The sequence below is a fragment of the Lonchura striata genome, chromosome 13 (assembly GCF_050655825.1).
Source record: "Lonchura striata isolate lonStrDom1 chromosome 13, ASM5065582v1, whole genome shotgun sequence".
In the NCBI taxonomy this organism is placed as follows: Eukaryota; Metazoa; Chordata; class Aves; order Passeriformes; family Estrildidae; genus Lonchura; species Lonchura striata.
The window spans coordinates 8,576,481-8,597,335 of NC_140715.1; the positions used below are offsets into that span (position 1 = coordinate 8,576,481).

Below are 20,855 nucleotides of genomic sequence, written 5' to 3' on the forward strand. Positions count from 1 at the left end.
AAAACCATGTATCTTACCTACAAAGGACTGGAGGGTTATCCCTCTTGCATGGTGTGTCTACTGTAGACAGCCAACAAAAAGAAGCCATGGAACACCTCACCTGAAGTGGAGTGGTTCAGCAGAAATAGGATGTGAAATCTGGTGTCTTTTGGGAAGCATTGGCAAAGGATGTGGAGAGAGAAAAGCACTGCTAATTGCTGAAAATTATCAGCACCTTTTTCATGTCCAAAACAAAGTAGGTGAAGATGATTAGACTTAAGGTCTATTAATTTTCTAATAAATTTGATGAAAGCTCAAGATTTTTCTTCTGGGTTTCTTTTCCCCTTCCTAATGAAAGCTTTTGATAAATATTAGGAAATATTGTTTGGTGTTAATAGTGAAACACTTAATAGTGTTTCTTTAAAGGTATTAGTTCTTCATAAATGTCAAAATGATTTGACATGATTGAGTAAAGAGCTGGACTCTTCCCTTGAGGTCGTTGGCAGAAGAAAGCAGAGATGCTGCAGGCTCTGGTTGAATGCTCTGGCACACGTGCAGACACAGCAACTCAGGGAGTTTATTATGAAGCAATCCTAAACCCAAGACCATGTTTGGTGTTGTGCTTGCAGAAGGGAGAATTTATTTTAAATCACTAGGGCAGCATCTGGTATAGGGCTGAGTAACAGAAGAATTGAATATGTGTGATTTTTCATTGTCTAAAAGCAGGCAAGGAAAAGTTTATCAGTAGTCAGCAACTTAGAGAATATTAGCTTTGAGTTGGATTGTACTCATTTCTGAGGCAGCTCAGAGAGGAAGCTGTGTGTGGAGTGACTAAATGGAGTTACAATGATGCCCAGCCTCTTTAAAAATGTGTTGTTTTTTTTTTTTTTGAACTATTTTTTTTAATTGCCTGCTTTATGAATTCAGGCTTACCTTTTGAAAGGTTACAGCCTGGTATTTGATCAAGGATCTGTTCTCTCTGGAGACAGAATTAAAGGGTGATTGACCTATAATGTACCTTGTGATTAGCATTGAGAATATGTTGATGGGAAGAATATTGAAGGCCAACAAGTGACTTCTTCTGTTTATATGTTTGCAGATGGTAGGGGAATGGTAGTTGAGATTTAATGAGTTTTTAATCCTTCCAGTCTTCTGTTTCTATATAGGTTCAAATTAAGAGGCACATCAAATTAAAATAGGGTTTCCACTGGTCAAACTTGTGTTAATGTTAATTCCAGTGTCTGTTTCTGGAACAGACCTACAGCACAGTGATCTACATTTTATTACCAAATCTTGGGGAATGGAACAGGGGTACAGTGAAAGCAAGGTAAAAATGTTTTTGCTTTTCAACATTTGCAAATAACTCTCTAATATCTAAGCTGATATTGTCCCTGCTGTTTCAGAAGTGTCACACGTGGGTTGAAGAACACTTCAAGAGCTCACACTGACAGTCAAAACACCGACTACATGGAACTGGTCTGTGTAGGTACATCCAAGGGGTCTGCCATGCCCAGCCAGGGCTCAAGGAACTTGTTTTAGTGGTTGCACTTGGTCTTTGTGGGTTTCCAAATGCAACTGGTAATGCTCTGCCAGGCTGGGGGGCAACAGGGGAATTGCTGGAGCTGTGCCCCATCTCCTCTAATCACATCTCTGTCTCCACACCATAGTCCAGCTGCTCAAGCTATTTATGAACACAGGCCCACACCAGGATGCACCTGGTGCAGGTGCTGCTCCCAGGGGGAAGATGTTACTGGGTGATAGAACATTGTCTGATGAACTGTGCAAGCTGAACACTAATGATGAGTGAGGTTACTGTTACCTTGGAAGCGTTAGACTTTCTTTTCCTGAAGAAAGATACAGATAACCGAAGGAATTTGACATGCCCAAGTTAAGGTATTATTCTATACCTGCTTTCCCTGTTCCTCAGACAGGTAATCTGGGATTCTAGTAACTCTCTCAATTTGGTGGTATACCTGAAAACTCATTATTTCCCCTTTCAAATAAGGAGAGAGTGCTGGCTACTGTGTCATTCTGGAATTTTAGACAGTAATCTTATGGCCTGACTTGATGGCTTTGGGTGGCATGGTCAGTGTGACTTTGTTCTGACTGGGTTTGCAGTCAATGACAGAATTCATTTACACTGGTTTCAAAAAGCTTTGTATATTTGTAACCTGGCTGTGGAAATACTCCATAGCAAGCACAGAGAGGTTGGTTGCTCTGTGTTTTCATTAGCATACCAAGGATCTGTTGTTGTTCACAGAAATCATATGGAGAAATAACAGGAAAATAAGTGGGCTCTTGTAACCATACCTCCATCTCCTCTGCAGGTATTGTTCCAGAACTGGGTTCAGGTCTTGATTCATCAAGAGTTTTATTTTGTCTAGGTGTTCAAAGTAAGAAACCTGTGACATCCAAACCAACTCTTATGACTGTCATGCTTGTGTGACTGTGGCATTACTAAAGGTCTTAATTTCTAGTTTCTGTGGGTAGGAATCTTTGCAGAGATGTCAGTGGGAGTACCCTGCTTTGTGATTCTACATCAGTAATAATGTTACAGATTCTCCACGGGCTCAGAGTCAGAGCTGAGATATCTTTGGCCAATGCCTCTGAGCTGATGATAGCCAGGGATTGCTATGAAGAGAAAAGGGGAATGAAAGTGCTAATTTCCTCCTGCAGATAATCCATGGTAGAGGGAGCCTTAATCAAAGCATCATTACTGTAATGAAATTCTCATATAGAATGCAGGACACTTGATATACTTTATCTAAATTAATTACTCTCTGCTACTAAAAGCAAGTTGTATGAAAAATTATTTGTTCTGCCTATTCATCCATTCTTTATCAGACCTTTTCCTGCTCTGATGCAATGTAAGGAGCAGAAGCAGCCTTTTGCATGGTGCTTAGTGGATTAACTTGCCTTGATCACAGGTTAATAGATGAGTTATTTCACCCAAGACAGCTCTCAGTAGTTTTAATAATAGAATATTTTTCTGTGCCTAAATTGACAATAATTTTACAAGTAAGCTAAATACAAAATTAATTATTTTTAAATTATTATTTTCAGAGTTTTTTGAAGTTGTGAAATAAACTTTAGAAAACCATAAACTAACCAATAGTGCATACTAACACTTATCTCAGGTAGGATTTTGTGCTTGCGTTACAAATAAGAAAGCTTGTAACATCCTTCAGATTATAAATTGTGTTTACACTTCAAATTTATCTGTAAAAATAAGATGCATCAGATGGAGAGCTTCTCCATCCCATTAGAGTAAATGAAGACAAATGCTCAGAAGCAAGGTGAATCAGCTTTAAAAATATTGAAGTATGGCCCTGTGAGACACAAAGTGTGAATCCTGAGTAGAAGTTATGTCTTTATTGCCCATAAACCTGTTTTAAAAAGGTAGGAATGACAAACAAGAATAATCAAAAGCTGAATAGCTTGTTTCTGATCTGGCTTAAATGTTGATCTTTCTTCATGGCAGCAGTATAAGACTGCAGCATGGTGTCTTTATGGAGTGGGGTAGGACCATATCCAAATTACTTGATGTGGATTAGGGTTTGGTGTCCAGTTTGGGGTTTCTTTAGTACTAAATTGGCAGTCCTACTTCAGAGCCAGGGTAACAGAGGCAGTGCTTGGAATCTGAGTCTCTGAATCCTCAGGTTGTTGGGAGGAGCTTTCCGTGCCCCAGTGCCTGGGCTGGGTCCTGTGGGACTGCAGGGTTGTGCATCCCCAGTGTCCAGAGGTGGGGTCAGCTCTCTCCATGGTCCCTTTGTGGTTCTCCCATGGAGATACAGGTAATGACATGTGGTTGCTGAGCTGTAATGGTTTGTAATATTAAAATCACGTTGTCCTTACAGAAACAGACTTGTGGGTTTTCAGAGCTGTTGCCTGTTGAAAGCTTGCTCACAGACTGGAGCTGGCAGATTGTGTGAATGCTCTTCATCTTGTCTGAGCACGTAAGCCTTCATTTTCTTAGTGGGAAGTTCCTGAAGAGTTTTTGAAAAGGATGGCTCACTTTGATATACACTAGGAGCAGCTGTTGTTCTGGTTCTTAGCTCTCAGCTGGTACCTAAAGCTGGCACAGTGTCTGCAGCACAAGGCTGATCACAAACCTGTGTTCAGGGCTCTGTCACACAGAGCAGGGCTGCACAGAGGGAAAGCAGCTTCTCAGCAGCTCATCTCATCTGAGAGGGGCTGTCATGGCACAACTGGTGTAGCATAGATGCAGAATCATTTACAGCTACTGGGTAAGAACCTGTCATACATACAACTCCACAGGCAAGAAATGGGCAGGGTTCAGCTACATTTTTGAATAGCTGAGGCTTAGCCATTGAAACAATCTTCATTTCTACAGTAATGAGGGATGTCTAATACTTCTACGCAGTTATAAACTTAGTTGTCATCCTGCATATTTTTTCCAGCATTTTCACTTTATCTGGGGAACTTTAAGACAAGTTATTTGTTCTTCTAACTTTTGAGCTTTGACTATTGGAGCTCTTATCAGAATGTTCTGTTAATACTCAGGCTATGTTTGTGAACCTGCCAAACTTTGCTTTGCTCAGGTTTCATGAACTCTTGATTCAGAAAAGAAAAAATGACTGTTTCTCTGTGTGTGCCCAGAATGCACAAAGGTATTTTCCCAGGAACAGGTCCAGTCTGCTGAGGAAGGCTTTGTGCATTCAGCCTGGTGGCTATTGTATTGAGTTGTCAGTGGGCAAAGCAGTGGAAACAAAATAGTCTTTGGAGGTCTTTTGAAAGAATACACAAGTGGTGGTAAAGGAAACTTGTTTCCTGTGTAGCCTGGATAGTCCACAGCTAAGCCCAGTGGGGTTTCTCTCACTGAAGCAGAGAAAGGCGAGTTTGAATAGATTACTTTCAGGAAAAGTCAGCTTAATTACTGTTCTAAGTTTAACTTTGAGGCATATCTGGAAGAGTCTGGACAAGCACCTGAACTCTGCAGTACTCATTTGAACTGTTTGAAGGTGGCTTGCTGGTATCTGGAAGTCCCTAGCTTATTTTTTCCTTTTACTTGTGAGACTTAGATCTTCCCCACACAATTGGCTTTGCTTGCCATTGACTCTTGGCAGTAGCAGCTTGCTCCCTGGCTATCCCAAACATGCTCTAATTCAGGTGGGAAAGGCCATTTTAGGCAAACATGAAAAAAAAAAGGTCGAGCTGACATCATTGCATACTCTGGAAAAACATGGCAAGCACAAATTATACCAGCTTGGTCTAATTAAAACCTCTAGGCAGACATGGTTAGCAGCTTCCAACCTTCCCAGTTTATACTGGTCATGTTTTCACTTTGTTTTTTGCAAACAAATTCCAATGGACACTGCAGCATCCTGAAATCAGCCTTTGGCTTGCTTCTGAGACTTGAGTGAAGCCGAAGATATGCAGGTGGTTCTGACAGCTGTACTCAGCAATAGAGTCTAGTCTTGTGCCCACAGAAAGTAGGTTAATCTGCTGCTTCTGGCATTGTGGCTTAGAAGAAACTCTGAAAATACAATTGTGCACTGAAATGCTCTGTTTCTTTTCTCACTGTTAAAATACATTTATTGAGATTTTCTTCTCTGTTAGCAGTTAGGAATGTTAATGCTTTTCTTTTTTCAATGCACTGTATTTCAGAACCTGAGTTTACCGAAATAAACAATTGAGTGATGCTTAGTTTTTTTTTGGCAGGTGGAATCAAACTGCACTTGCAAATATTTGTAATTGTTACATCTATGTCGGAACTTCTGTAATTTACTTCTATTAAGAAAAATACAATCACTTCAGTAAAATCAGTCTTTTGGGCAAGTTAGGTTTTTACTTTGAGCTCTGATGAGCTGGGTAAGTTTGTTTCCACTCAATGCAAATGTGGTTTCAGATTAGAACGCATGAATAACAAAAAGGCAAAATAACAGGCACGTTAATGGGCACTGATTAAACTCAGTGAGAGACACATGCATTATTCCTACATTATTAACTTTCTGACACAGTTTAAATTGCCATAAATTAAATTTGCATGAATGGTTTAGACCTCCTGTAGGATAAAATGCTTGGTTGTGATAATAGAGTAGAAGGAAATTTAAGTCAAAGGTGAAATCTTAACTGATTGAGAGTTGATGAAATTTCTTATCTGTGTTGACAGTTCAAATTCTTTGTGTACTCTGGGTCACCCTAATGGGACCAAGCATCTTCACAGTAATTAAATCACTCTCTGGCACCTCTCTTTCTGGAACTGGGGATACAGGCTGTTTGGGATATACTTTTCTTGCTGTATCAGCCCCAAGGAGGTGGGAGAACCCAAACACTGAAAAGAGAACAAGGGGAGTGGAGATAGACTTCTCCAGAGATTTTTTTTTTTTTTTTGTTAGTACATACATGCATACTTATTTTTGATTTATATGAGCTAGACTTTATCTGAAAATCAGATCTGAGTATCACTGAACTTTTAGCTAATAAAATGTGCAAGTCCTTTTTGCAAGCGGAGGAAAAATGTAATAGCTGTACATAGTCTTAGGAGATGGAGGACCTGGGCAATCTTATTTAATGCAAAACAATGTTGAAGATGTGTTGGTTAGGAGTTTTTTTGGGATGGATTTGTTCAATGAAGAATTCATAGTGCCTTTATTGGAATTTGTTAACTCTTGTATAAGCATAGATATTGTTTCTTAATACAAATGGTTACTAAGTATTATTAGAATCTGTTATGCACATGGAAAGCAGGTGAGCTCATTCACAGAACCAAAGCAAACTGAAAATTATACAGAAGCAAATATTTTTTTAAAAGTGTGTTCTGCATTGAGAACTTACCTGGTGTTGAGGCTTGAATGTTGTTCATTTTGCTCTGTGTAGTTTTCTCTCCAGAAAATACTGGCTTCGTTTTCCTTTCCTGTCCCTTTGTCAAGAAAAAGGAACCTGATTTCCAATGAAGATTCTGTTTCTTATTCATCCAGCTGATTATTCCATCCATGAATATATTGAAGTAGCTGGAGATGCTGAACCCGTGGCACTACTGGCTGATTTATTTGCAGGGCCTCATTAAGTTTGTTTTCTTCAAGTGGATTTTTTGCCAGCCTTGCCTCTTGAATCTGTAAGAAATATATTGTGCATTCTTACAGCAAACTAATACCCATTGTGAGGTTTTATACTTTGCTGTTTTTTTCTCTTCTTTACTTGATGTCAGTTATTTCATCATGTGCTGTGTATGAAGATTGTTTTACTTTAAAGTCATTTGATACTTTTTTTATTCCACTTGATTAAGATAAACTTGCTTTGGTTTTATTCCACATTACATAAAGACCACTAGGGAAACCTGAAGAAATTATATAAATGCTTAAAACTACATCTTCTTTTACAATATTGTTGTTGATTACTGCAAAATTACTTTTACTTAGTAATATCTCACTAGTGGCAAGGTTTTCTATTTGCTAAATGAAAAGATGGCATGAGTATGTCCTGGAGGCAAAGAAAAAACTTTTTGATGGATGGGATAAATGCTTTTTATCAGGCAAGAGGGATAATGACCATTAGTGTGGGCAGCAAGAAGCGAAAGCTGAGACTGAATTGTTCCTGAGTCTAATTCAAGGCACATTTGTTTTGCTTTCTCACACATTTAACTTTATGACTGCCAGTTAATATGTTTTTATGGGAACAGCCATCTGAAAAGGCCATTGAAAGAACATTTGTCTGTTCAGGTGCAAGTGGGTTAAAAACCCATGTAAAACTTAAGTTTGTACTGAAACATTGTGCTGAGTTGGACACGTTCATGACCCTCTTTTGTATCAGAAAATGATGGTGTGACAACACATCTGCAAAAATTGATTATGGTTTTGAAAATGAAGTTCTGTATCTGGGAGACTTTGATTTGATATTTCCAATGCAAGGCACATCAAAAAGAGCAGGTTTTGTGCTAATGTGTCCCAGCTCTTACTGGTGTTGCTGCTTCTGGGAGAGCTGTGGGGGCCCCTCTTGTTTAAATGTTCTCATTGTGCTCTGCAGGGACATCAGAGTGCCTTAGTGAAACTCCTTATCAATTTTGAATCTTAGTGACTTGAGAGAGTGTGAATAAAAATGAGCAAAATAGGTGAACTGGAAATTTCTGTTCACTATGAGTCTGATGTTATTGATGATTTTTGAGCAAAAGCATTAGTGGATACGTTTCCAGAAAAATTATTGCTGAAATTATTTACAGGAATCACCATCTATTTTGATATTTTGGTATGCTTGATGCAACAAGATTTGATCACAAAACAGATTTCTTTCTGTGGAAAGAGCTTCTGCCAGAACAGAGTCCATGTCAAATGTATGCCCGATATCTCAGTCCCATGCAAGTACTGAAGGGCTTTGCATCTTGACTGCTTTGGCCAAAATATTGATTTACAGCAGTTTATAAGTGTTACTAAATGTTATTTAAACCTACTTGTTCTTCTGGCATTCCAGAATGCCCGAGTCATATTAAATTATTTTGGAACTGAACCATCAATAGCAGGATGCTGCCTATTACTCCATGGTGTTATTTCACAGGTTAATTGGACATTGTCTTGAAAACCATATGTATATTCTTACTTAAAAATACATGCTTTGAATTATAAGGGGCTGGGGAGCTCCATTCTTTTTGTGTGTTTGGGTTTTTTTTCCAACTGATTGGGATCTCCAAGAACTGGAAGTGGAGGAACTGAAGTGAACCAGATCATGCTGGTTTTTTTAGTCTGTAGACACATGAAGTATCAGACTGAGATGCAGGAGGTGTGGGAGGAGCAGAAACTCTTCAGGCTTTTCCCTTCTGTGTCATGGCAGAAGCAGATGGGTGGATGAGGTAATTTACCTATCTGGACTCAGTCACAGCCACCTCCCTGGTCTGGGCTTCAAAAACCAACTTGCTGCTATGGCAACAGGATGCTGATTTGGTCATTTCAAGGAAAGGATGTGTATAGAGTATTTATAGAATCTCTAAAGTAGCAAGAAATACTTAGAATATACCTTATCACATAAGTTATAAGAATGGTAATGTAGACATTGTAATCAATATAAACTGTTATTACATAACCAGTGCCTCTTTCTAATATGTGGAGAGAGTATTCTAAATAATGTAAGGAATTAACAATTCATGAAAAGGAGCCACTGTGAGCTTCAAAGAAGTTATTAAACACAACCTTTCAAATTTTTAGCATTGTTAACTTAAGTTTCACTATTCAAATCAAATAGCTTCAGATTTATGTATACATGAGTCATGTAGTACTTCTGCTACTTGCAACTCAATCAGCAAATGAAACAAAAGTCAAGCAGTTTGTTTTTGCTATTAAAAGCCTCACATTTTATTCAGATCAGTCTTTTCAACATTTTATATGGTGACAAGAGCTTGTTATATATTAACTATTTGAAGAACATATCTAATGAGATTAATAGCTTTTTGTCTTGACATCTGTCTCAAGCTTTTTTTTTTAATCTAGACCACACCTCTTTTTTTGTAAAAGATATATCCAGTGTCTATGTCCTACTAGCTAAATTTTGGAATAATGAAAAATGAATCTATGTATGTGGCATAAATTATTCTGTTCCTGTCAATTCAGACACACTTAATCTCCCTGTCTAGTCTTGGGGGGAATTTCTCATGTTCTTTTTTCCATGTGAGGTTTCTTTATAACCAACCCCAGCTCTGATGTGGTAATGAGAGATCCCAATCTTAGGAAGGGGAGCTCTTCACTGTAAAATGCAATGTTATTTGTGCTAGAGTTTGTATGATCCAAGTGTATTTTAGCATTTAGTTTATGGCAGATGTCAAAGACTTGTATGAAGTGACTTACTGCTGTGGAGCCATTTGAGTAGAAACTTGAGAATAAAAAAGTTTGTGGGGGTTTTTGTTGGTTTTGTTTGTTTTAAAACTGATTCTGCCTTGTGTTTGCTTGCAAAGTGAAATGCTCTGTGACAGGGATAGAGAAGAAGAGATGTAAGCTGGTATGGCTGAGTAACACCTTTGCTGATACTCTTGTTCTGAGAGAAAATTGTACTTTCTTCTAGTTTGTCATTCCACATTCCTTAAATCTGTCTTTGCCATAAAAGATTGTTGAAGGACAATACAGAAAATTCAGAAGCTTCTGCTTCCGTAACTACTTTAATATAAATTTAAGAAATAATTTAATACATCAATCTGATGCTTTTCATTTAATTGCTTTCACTTTCAGTAATATCCTGCAGAAAATACGTATTTAGAGGAAAAGAATACCTGTGTAAGAACAGCTCCTCTTTGGGCCTGATGCAGATTCTGTTGTGTTGCTTTACAAGAGCAGCTAAGTGATGATGGGTTTTTAAAGGTCATTCTGCATTTGTATCTTCTTGGTGTGCATCATTCTTTTCCTCCTTGCTTCCATTCAGACAAGATTTTGTGTGTGCATTGCATCTACGTGATGCACAACCTCTTCTTCCTCAAAGACCAGAAGATGTTCCAAGAAGGAAGAAGCTGCCCTGGCTGTGTTCACAGCACACTGATGTGTTTTGCAGATAGGAATAAGATTTGCAAACTGAACTAAAAAAAAAAATACCTTTGGTAAACTATAAAGACTTTTGTGGTCTAGTTAGATAGATGGATGGTTGCTTTTTATTTCCTATAATCCTCTGTTGTTCTAGACTATTTGCTTGAGATAGGTATGACTTTTTAGATGAAAATCCCATCCTTGCTGGTGTTGCTGAAAGATCACTTGCAATGTAGAATTGAGAATGGCTTGTCTCACTGACAGTCAGGTCTCTGCATTGGTTCAGAGTTTCCAGTCTGACTCTATGGGTTGTAACTAATGGTACACCAAATATATTTCCACTGCAGAAAATGTGCAATTATTATATTAAAATGCTTTTATTTTTAGAATGTGATAGGGTGCCTTAGTGCCTCATGTTTAGACCAGCTGTTGTATTTTTTTTGAGAGTGATTTACTTTTTTCCCCTGGAATTTTAGCAATTTGCCAAATGAAGGAAAGCATTTGAGTAAATGCAATATATCTTACAAGGCAATATATCTTAAATGAGAAATCTGCTTCTGTAGCAGAATGCTTGAAAGGGATAAATGTGAGGCATTAATCTGAGAGGAAAAAGTCACAAGTGTGTGGAATGCTGTGGTTTATCTTAGAAAAAACCTACTTGATATAAGAAGGCTTGACAAAATGGTGTGTGTTTACTCACTAGTTAGAGCTGAAAGGTTATTTGTCTGCTTGCATCTAGAATGTGTTAGTCTGAGTGTATTTTGAGGATAAGAGAATCCTCTTCAGTTTTGAGAGAAAAGTCAGCTTTTTAAAGGAAGACCTGAATGCCTCTAACAAGTGTACCAGGTTTTGGTAGCATGCATATTGTACAGGTTTCTTCCCATATCAGACCTTTGCAGAATGAGGGTGGTTTTGTTTTAATTCTTCTTTCATATTTGCAAAGTGCTGGCAGTGACAGATGCACTAAAGTACTACTGCAAGAGCCAGGAGAAATGACACAGCACAAGCTGGATGCTAGAGGTAGGATTTAAGTGAAATATAAGTGGCTTTTATGCCTGTGAGTGGAGAATGTACTTTGTAACTGCTTAAAGGGATTTTCTCTTTTGATCATTTCAGCAAAGATGTACAGTCTGTGTAAAGCCACTAATCAGAGTTAACTTGAGGGAATCTAGGATGAACCTGCTTGGTTTTAATTAGAATTATTTAATAAGCAATTACCACTGCTGTCTGCTTGCAGAACCAAAAGGGGGAGTGGTGTTTCAGAGTTTCTCCTGAGGAAGGAACTAATTCACATCATGGTACTTTGACTCAGCTTCCTGCTATGTTGCCACATGAGAAGGAATAAGAAAATTTTGCTGTATTTGTTGAGATACAGTGAAAATGTAACAAATGTGAACAGTAAGAGGGTATTACCCTCTAAATAGGTGTTATGAGCTCAGAATTAACTTTATGTAGGTTTTGAAAGCTTTTGGCAAATACAGCATTTGCAAGACTGAGAACAAGAACTAAACGCTTCATGTGTAAAAACTTTGCATTTCCTCCATTTGAAAAACCATCTTGATGGTAAACTGCAGAGTTAAAATATGCAAATGGCCTGTCAGCTTGATCAACTTTTAGGTAATCCCTGCTACATTTTCCCAAAGGCTAGCAGCACAGCCAGGCAGCTCTCACAGCTTTGAGAGCTCTTCATTTTGTCTAGATGACTGCATAAGTGATTTTGGAACCAAATTCTCTGATCTGTGTCTAGAACTGGCTAGCTGCTCTTCTGGACTCCAAAGAATAAAGCTGAGCTTTTGTGCCTCAGGTTTATTATCAGATTTATCCTTAAGAAAAAACAAAAAAAAACCAAAAAACAACCCACAACCTACCTTTCTTCATACTTGTCAAACTGCTAAATCTGTGCAAGAGCTGTCTGAGTGCTTGGGCAGAAAATTCAGATAGGTGGTTTTTGTTATCAAATTATTTGCCTTTGTGGAAATTGAATACTTCGCTTTAGGAACACAAGTGGTTGGCCCTTGGCAGATGAAGAAAAGCTTTTTTGTTATGGACTGGTTTGATGGTAAATAGCACAAGAATGAGCTGCCACACTTAGAAAAGATGGAGCAGTGGGGTGCTGTGCTGGCTCTGCAGTTGCCTGGGCACTGCACTCTCAGATGGGTGTTAGGTACCAGGCATGGCTCATTTTGGGAATCAGTGTGCTCTGGTCAGGTCTGCAAAGTGAGTTGCTCAGTTGTTCAGCACAGCCTTGCAGCCTTGCATAAATGGCTCAGATCAGTAATTCACCTTGGCTTTGCAACGTGAACATATTTCAGTATCAAATCATATTTCAGATCAGTAGCTCACCTTGAATTTGCAATATGAACTTGTTTCAGTATCAATTTTTTCTTCTCACAAGCTGAAGTCTCTGGGAATTTCACTGTTTTCAGTTGTTAATGTTGATAGTTTATGACTTCAAAGCGAAAAGCTTGTAGAAAAGCTGAAACACTAGACAGTATTGCCTACATTGAAGAAAAGATTAAATTCAGCCTTGATATTGGAGTGTAACTTGAAATTGAATTTACTTTATGTAGGGGAAGAATTCTCTTTTGGTCTCTCAGATACCTCATTGAGGAAATGACAAGACAAAACACTAAGTGGAAAAAAAAGTAGAGGTTTTGTGGGAGAATGAGGATTATATCATCTCATCTTCTCAGGCTAGGACTTGCAATGAGGTGGAAAAGGCAGTCTTGTCTTTCATGGGCTTTTGTAGAAATACACAGAAATGCAGTTACTGCCATTAATATGCAGAGTACTGAAGTTGTGTTGGGTGCAAGAATGTGCCTGCAGTTCTGCATTAAGGGTTTAGGAGGCTTTATTGTTTGACACAAAATTGTGATGCTGAAGTTTCAGAAAAGTGGAAAGAAATGTCAAGAAATAAAAAATGTTTTTCCCCTGCTGGGATACTTAAGATTAATTATTAAGTAACTCTGTAAAAATTTCACACTTGCTTCAAGGTACTCTAATTGGATTTACTTTAATGTACTGTCCTTACTAGAAGAAATATCGAAGTTTTTTTGACAGTTTGAGTTTAACTGAAATAAAAATCATAGTGGAATCCTCTCAGTGGTATACAGTTTTACAGTATATGTGTTACCAAAATGAACAACCAGTTTCAAGTTGTGAGAAATATAACTGCAAAATGATATTTTACTGTTTATTTTTTTCCTCCAGGTTTCTTTGGCCACTGTTGTTCATGGAAGATATTCCTAGAACCTCATTTTGCTTATACTTGGACTTAGTTTAACTTCCAGACTGAATTTGCTTAGAGCCAGATCTTCTGGTAACCTTGCCATATTTTGTATGCTCCCATGGTCTTAAACAGTGTTTATTACTGGGTTTGTTTATTTGGGGATTTTTTTTGGGTTTTATGTTTACTACTTTGAAGAATTGTATTTTCCATCACTACTTAGGGTTTCAGAGAGTGCAATAAGAAATGAGAAGTAATATTTTAGACTTTAGTTGGTACGTAGAAGACATAGCAGGGTCTTTGTGTTATTTAGTACCTGCTAAGAGATCAGCCATCTGGTAAATAGCAGCTTGCAGCTTCATCAGGACAGGTGATGCTTTTAAAAGATGCTTCATTAGCACTAATGATATTTTTATTCACTGTTTTACAGAAAAGTGAGTAAATAATTTACATTTTATTAACATGGAGAGAACTGGTGAGTCTTAAGTACAGGCTGTTATTCCTTTGTTGAGAAAATGCTCAGGTATAACTTGGAAAGGTTTTTGGTTTTCTGTCTTGTCTCATGTGTATGAAAAATATTTGAGAAGGAAACTGCAAAATTTCAGCGCACTGCAAGTTTCTAAGAGCTGGGATCTTATTCAACACCCAATTTACTGACTTGAAAGTACTATAGAATAATGATAGGCTATTATATACCATTATTTGTGTTGCCATCAGCTGTATTTCTTGAGGATTCAGTGAAAAAGGCATTTAAAACCTTGTAGTGCTGTTGTACATGCCCTGCATAAAGTGCAAAGTGATGGAGATAAGTCTTAAAAGTTTGTACTTTAATGCTGATCACAGAAAAGAAAGCTGTCTTTTGTCATATTTTACTTCAGGTTACTGATTTTTATTAAGAGCCTTACCTTAAAGGATTTTCACCTTTTTCAACATTATAGTCTTCATGCTTCTCTTATTGACCATAATTAATTTTTAGGCTAAAATCAAACCTTTTTTTTTCATTTTGCAAGTCAGCCCTTTTATTAATGCTTAGGCTGAGTCTCTGCTGCACAAGTGAAGTTATGTTACCTCAGGCAATCCCTGCTGTGCAGTCTGCAAGAAAACATTGTTGCTTTGAAGTCCTGAAAACTGTGTATCCAGCTTTTTTGTCCTTATCCCTCTTTTCAAGTATTTTGCATAGCTCTCCTAGTTGAAGCTAATTAATTATGCAAGTTAAAGACTACAAAGTCAGAAGGAGAAGATGCTTGAAATGAGGAAGGGCTGAAGTTTGTATTCTGCAAATGAAATAAAAATTAATCAGCATAATGGATTGTTTTTATTTTCAGTTTTGTGTCCATTCATGTGGCCTCCCTCTGCCCCTGCTGACTCAAACTCGAGGTGTTTTCACTGATAATGGGCTGATGGAGACCTTGGCCACGTTCTCTGGAGATAAGTCATTTATCTCATGAACTTGGTGAAAAAACTGCTCTTGGCAGTGGAATCAGTGGTGAACATCTTCAGGAAGAGAATTTGTGTGCTCAGAAGAGGTTGATAATTAATAATAACTTTAGGAAATTCATGGCATGAAGGGAAAACATGCTTGGTTCAGGGGGCTCTTTGTATCAGTGAAATTATTATTCCAAATCACTCTTCTCTTATTCTGTTAGCTCTCCCAATAGTTAAATGTGTTAAGAATCTGAAGTAGGGCTTGGCACATGGAGTCTCAAAAGATAAAAGGGAAGGAGAAATACAGTGTTTGATTTTTTCAGAAGTAAGGGACTTTACTTCTGGCTTTCCCTTTTCTAGGACACTTTCATTCAATAGCTGCTCGGGCTCTTATCTGCTCCAATGCATTTTCTTTTTATTCATTGCCCAGCTGAATTGAGGCATAAGCACAGAAGCTGATCTCTGAAAGGCTGCAAGTTCAAAGGCTTGCAGTGCCAGGGTGGGGGGTTGTAACTTTGCCTTTGTAGACACCTGGCATAAGCTTCTGTTTCAGAAATTACATGATTAGCCTTACTAAAAGTATCCAAGATATCTCAGCTGCAAAAGGAGAGGGAAGTGAAAATTTGTATAACTTGTTATCAAAATCTGAGCCTGTATCAAAAGTTCAACAAGAGTAGAGAAAATAAAGACAAGACTGTTTAATTTCAAGGAGGGAGCTAGGAACCCTAGAAAATAAAATATGAACTTAGATGAAATTATTATATTAAATGAGAAAGTAGCTTGGAAGCACTGAAACACAAATTACAATGTGTTCCTTCTGATGATTTCATATCAGGCTGTTCTTTAAAGAAAGGAAAGAAGTCATTTGCTCCATCCTGAAATCTGTGTTACATCAGATGAGAACTGGAAAAAAACAACAAGGAGATGGAGTTGACCTGCTGGTAGCCTTGGTTTTATCATCTACAGGAAACATAGAATTACTGACACATTTTTCTCACAATAATTGCTAATTCAAGTATTTCATCTCTATCTCTTCAAATTCTTTCTTACCACTTTTGTAATTTAGTGTTTCTATTAGGAGAATTCACTGAAGTCCTGTTAAAGGTGTGTAGGAATTCTGGGTTTTGTTGAAATTTCCTTCAAAAGAAATAAAACTAAAGGGATTTGTGAAGTTCAGATTTTTTTTGTTTGTTTGTTTTGTTTTGTATGAGTTCTTAATTGTTTTGTTTCAGAAATCTCCGTTTTACTTTGTGGTGAACAAAACAGCAAGTTCAAACAGTGTTTAGAATCAAAACAAAATGCCTTCATTATCATAGTTCTTCCATATGCACAGGACTAGTTATTCAGTTCAAATAACCCCCTCAAATAGCAAAATTGTTCTCCCACAGCTATTTCCTAGAAATATTTGCATCCAAAAGTCTAAAATTAATTACTTGTTTCTGCAGCTTATAATCAGGTAACATGAAAAAAAGGCCTCCATTTTCCATTGCCAAGATAATACCTGAATTAGTGTCTGCAAATTGGTAGGAAGGTAACACATCAGTTTTAACATTGAGGGTGTCATTTGACCTGATCCTTCTCTGGTTTTGCCTTTCTACTTCTGCTTTGTCCTGCTCTGTACTTTCAGCTGATACATGTTAAAAACTTTCTACTCTTATGAAATTAACACCAAGATCCATCTCTCATCTGCCCTGATGATGTTTTCCCAGGGCTTTGATAGTGACTTCTTCAAAACTCTGAATACCTCCATTTTTTATTTTATTTCATCCCCACTCATTTACAAGTAAATGCTGAAGTCCTTCTGGGTCCATGATATTTTTGCATCCTTTTGATTTGGCCAAACACAGAGGATGGTAAATTGGACAGAAGGTCAATAGGAGATTGGAAATCAGGAGTTGCAGCACAGAAAGGACCTTCCTCAGTGCAGGGGGAGCACTTGACTCATTGCTTTTTTGGTTTTTAGCTGTTCCTCTCGTTCCTGGCACTGCCCTTGGAACACTCTCAGGCCACTGCTGGTGCCCAGCTCCTTCCTGCTGTGCTCCTTGGCAGCTGGACCTGCTCCAGCTCCTCCCTGCCACAGCAGGGCAACCCAGTGGGTGCAGTGCAGGGCTGCTCTGGGCAGTGGCTGGGAGGGTTCTGCTCCTCACCCAGGATTTGGGATTGGTGCTGATGCCAAAAAAGGCTGCTAGTGCCACTGTGAATCACTTGGGAGTAATATCTGCCAGGAAAATAGGATGTTTCTTGATATTCAGTTTGTATTTTCCAGCAATATCCGAGTGTTTCTTTGCAAGAACCTAAGCCACTGGGACTTTTGGGTTTTGGTTAGAAACAGAAAATCTGTGTTAGGCTTTTTAAAAGACTTAAAACCTGAATGAACTCATAACTGATGTGCAGTACAGCCCAATCTACTGCTGCTTGTTGAGTAAAAGTACTCAGAGGGAACGAGCATAATTTTAGAGTTATGTTCATATTGATATATCTAAAAGTAACTCCTAATAAGAAGAAACAAGCAAGAGAAACTGACTTTAACTGCCTCACCATATAAAAAGTGTGATGTAAATTATCTTGAGAGAAGATGATGATGATGATTATAAAACATCTAAGCTTACTTTGAGCTTTGACTGAATTTTTGAGCAGTTGGTTGTTGCTCTGTTCAGTGAATAATTTCTTGAGGTTTTTGTGTCATGTTCTGCCAGTCAAAGACAAAAACTTTTAGTATAAGTGGACATATGAAGTAATGTTTTCTTTAAAAGAAATCTCATGTTCAACTACTTTTCTTTGCCATGCTCTTCAGATGGGCTTTTGAAGTGGCAGATTTCGTGACCTGATACTAATTAAATAAACCAAGATCCTCTGCAGTAAAATACACACTTGAGATATATACACAGGCAAGTTCAGCTGAACCAACCATGGAAAAGATAAGAATCAAATACTAAAGCTTATTTCTTCACTCAATACAGCAGTAAATCAGTGGTGACTTTGCCTCTGTCAGTCTTTGCTCACAGATTGAGAATCTGTTCTGAAATGGGATTTCAGAACATCCCTTTCAGGTTCTTTTTTCCAGTTTGTTCTTCCATGCCTTTTGGAAACTGCTGGAAATATTCCTAGTAATTTAAAATGTTTTATTTTGCTTTTATTGAAATTACATATTAGTGAAAGTGACAACCATAATAATTCAATTTCAGTTTATAGAAGGTTGCCTTGTGCATATAATTGTCTTTAATATTTGTATGAAAATTCTTCCAAAAAGGAAGATTTGCATTTTTATTAAGTTTATCCCTGATTTTTTTTCCATGCAGGTTTGCCATACAAGTTGTGAAACTCGTGCTGGTGAGTTTTTGTTAGTCAGTGATGTGCTTCTGCTGAAGGGAGAAGAGATAGTGAGCAAAAGCTTAGCCTTTGTAAAAACAGCTGATATTAAAGAGGAAATCTCTTCTATTGGCTCTGAGATGAGTGCTTCAGTCATTTCTGATCTGTGGTGCTGTGCTTGAGCAGGAGGGTGGGACTGAGAATCCCTGCCAAGTTCCTTAGGCAGACACAGCCTCTTCAGATCTCTCAGTAGGGTTTAGAGGAGATGACTCTGTTGCTTTTTTATTTTTAATGTCTTTCCTTTAAAATAAACTGAATTATAGCATAGCTTTGAGATATTTTGTTCAATTTATTTGTAGGAGTGATTATAAAATTTAAAACTTGTTTTTAAGAACCTTTGCTCAATTGAAACTTCCTAATAAAATTCACTTTTCTCTGAAGTTTGGTAGGAATGAAAACCAACTTAAAAATATCAAAAGCTTTTTCCAAATAACAGTATTTTTACTTTCTAGAATAGATTATATAACGGTTTAATATTTATATTTTCTCTGCTTTCTATGTGAGTTTAGATTTCCTGCATCTTGCAAGAATGCTTCTAACATTGATCTTTAATGGTGCCCTCCCTCTGTCCAGCTAAAGGCTTCTCAGTGCCTAAAGTAAATCATTATTAAGCTACAGAGGAAACAGAAAATCAAGTTTAATCTGAATTTCAGGGAAATCCAGCTACAGATCTCATTGTAAAAAATAAGAAAGCATTTTTAGATTCAGGTATATCTATATCTGTAATGTATCTGAGTTCCATCAGAGGTCTGACTCATATTTTCACTTTAAATACACAATTATATGCCCTTGGCAAGGAAGGAGTAAGCAGGAAAAATGCTCATATGCAACATGTTCTCTGGAGAGATTAAAAAACCAAGTTTTTCTTTGCAGAATGTGTTTAAAAGTCTCACCAAGTTTAACTGTAAGGGAGGAGGGGAAAAAGAATTAGCTGACTAAATCTTTCCCTTAAGATGGAAGATCTTAAAAAGAATTATAGTCTTGACACCAGTTTTTTTTTTTTTACTCTTCTTCAGAATAATCTGTTTTCTTATAGTGCTAGTGAATTTGGATTTGTGGGGATGTAACAGTGAAAAAACCTATAAGACAGACAAAATAACCCAGTGATGTTGCTTCTTGATGTGATGGAGATTTTTTAGACTGTCATACACTGTGAATTTTTTTGAAGACTCGTGTATCTTATTTGAACCAAGACCAAAGGCTTCCAAGGTGAAAAAGATGATTTGGGGGTCTCTTAGATGAGCTTTTACCCATTGTCTCAGTTCAGAAGGGAGCTGAAATAAATGAACCTGTTTATAGTGATTAAAATATGTAAATGCTGCAGTGTCCCTACAAATGAACCTACTGTGGTATCTGTAGGAGAGGTCTTCCTGTATTTCTGCTTGTCAACCCTTTTCCAGACATTGCAATGTCAATCACTGAATGACTGGTTTTCTGAAATGTGTGATGCCTCTGTGTCTTGGACACAGCTGGCCAGACCCAAAACTTTGAAGCCTGTATCTTCCCTAAGTGTCATTTCCGAATCCAAGCAGCAGCACGGTGAGGGGTGGTTGCCATTTCTGATATCTGATGTTCTTTCCAGCTCAGTGGGTGAAAGGAAGAGGATGCTGCTGCTGAGCCAGAAAAGGTAAATCACATCTGGTCTCATGGTCTGCTTTTTAACCTAAACTCAGTTCTGGGGACAGGTTGGTGATCACTTTATTTGTAAGATGCATGTCCCAGTGAATTTTGCTGTGACCTTAGTGATTGAGTGGATATAGAACATATTGTACTGGAAAGTGAGCTGTGCCAGAGCAAGATTTACAAGACACTGATTTATGGAGGTTGCTTTGAGAGGTACTGAGGGATCCAGAAACCAGTGTAATCTGTCAAGTCAATCTATACATGATTCTTTAATTCTAACTTTATATGAGCCATATTTGGCTGGAATTTAGTCTGCTTGTCTAGAAGTAGGACACACATTTTGGGAAAAGGAACTGCAAACAACATCTGAAAACTGTTGGCACAATATGCCTGAGTCTTTATGCAGGAAAATGTATTTAATAGCATGCAACTGGAGAGGAGAACATGTAATAACTGATTTCATACCATTGAGTGTGCAGGAAACTTGTCTAGCAAATGCAGGGTAGAGATGTCTAAAATAAATGTCAGCCTTCAATATTGTGATTTCACCAATCACAGTGAAATCCTACATATTTGCTAATTTTGAGTTTAATACCAACAATTAGGAATTCTCACTCACTTGTGGTACATTTTAAGCTGTTCATTATATTTGTTATTTAGTCCAGATTTAGTTGTCTTGTTTGCATTATGAGCCTATAATTTTAGATATGGTATTTTGCCTGTGGCATAGCTGGGCCCTGAACCAGAAATGTCTTTCTCTTTAACCATAAAACTCC

At 37.7% G+C, this 20,855-nt stretch overlaps 1 long non-coding RNA gene across 1 annotated transcript; it reads right to left on the bottom strand.

The window, feature by feature from the left end:
* Positions 1-3,338: 3,338 nt before the first annotated feature.
* Positions 3,339-17,150, bottom strand: LOC146766162 (uncharacterized). Its single transcript, XR_014958288.1, has 2 exons — positions 6,778-17,150; positions 3,339-5,476 (listed from the first exon to the last, which is right to left on the bottom strand). It is a non-coding gene; the product is annotated as an uncharacterized LOC146766162 (long non-coding RNA).
* Positions 17,151-20,855: the final 3,705 nt, after the last annotated feature.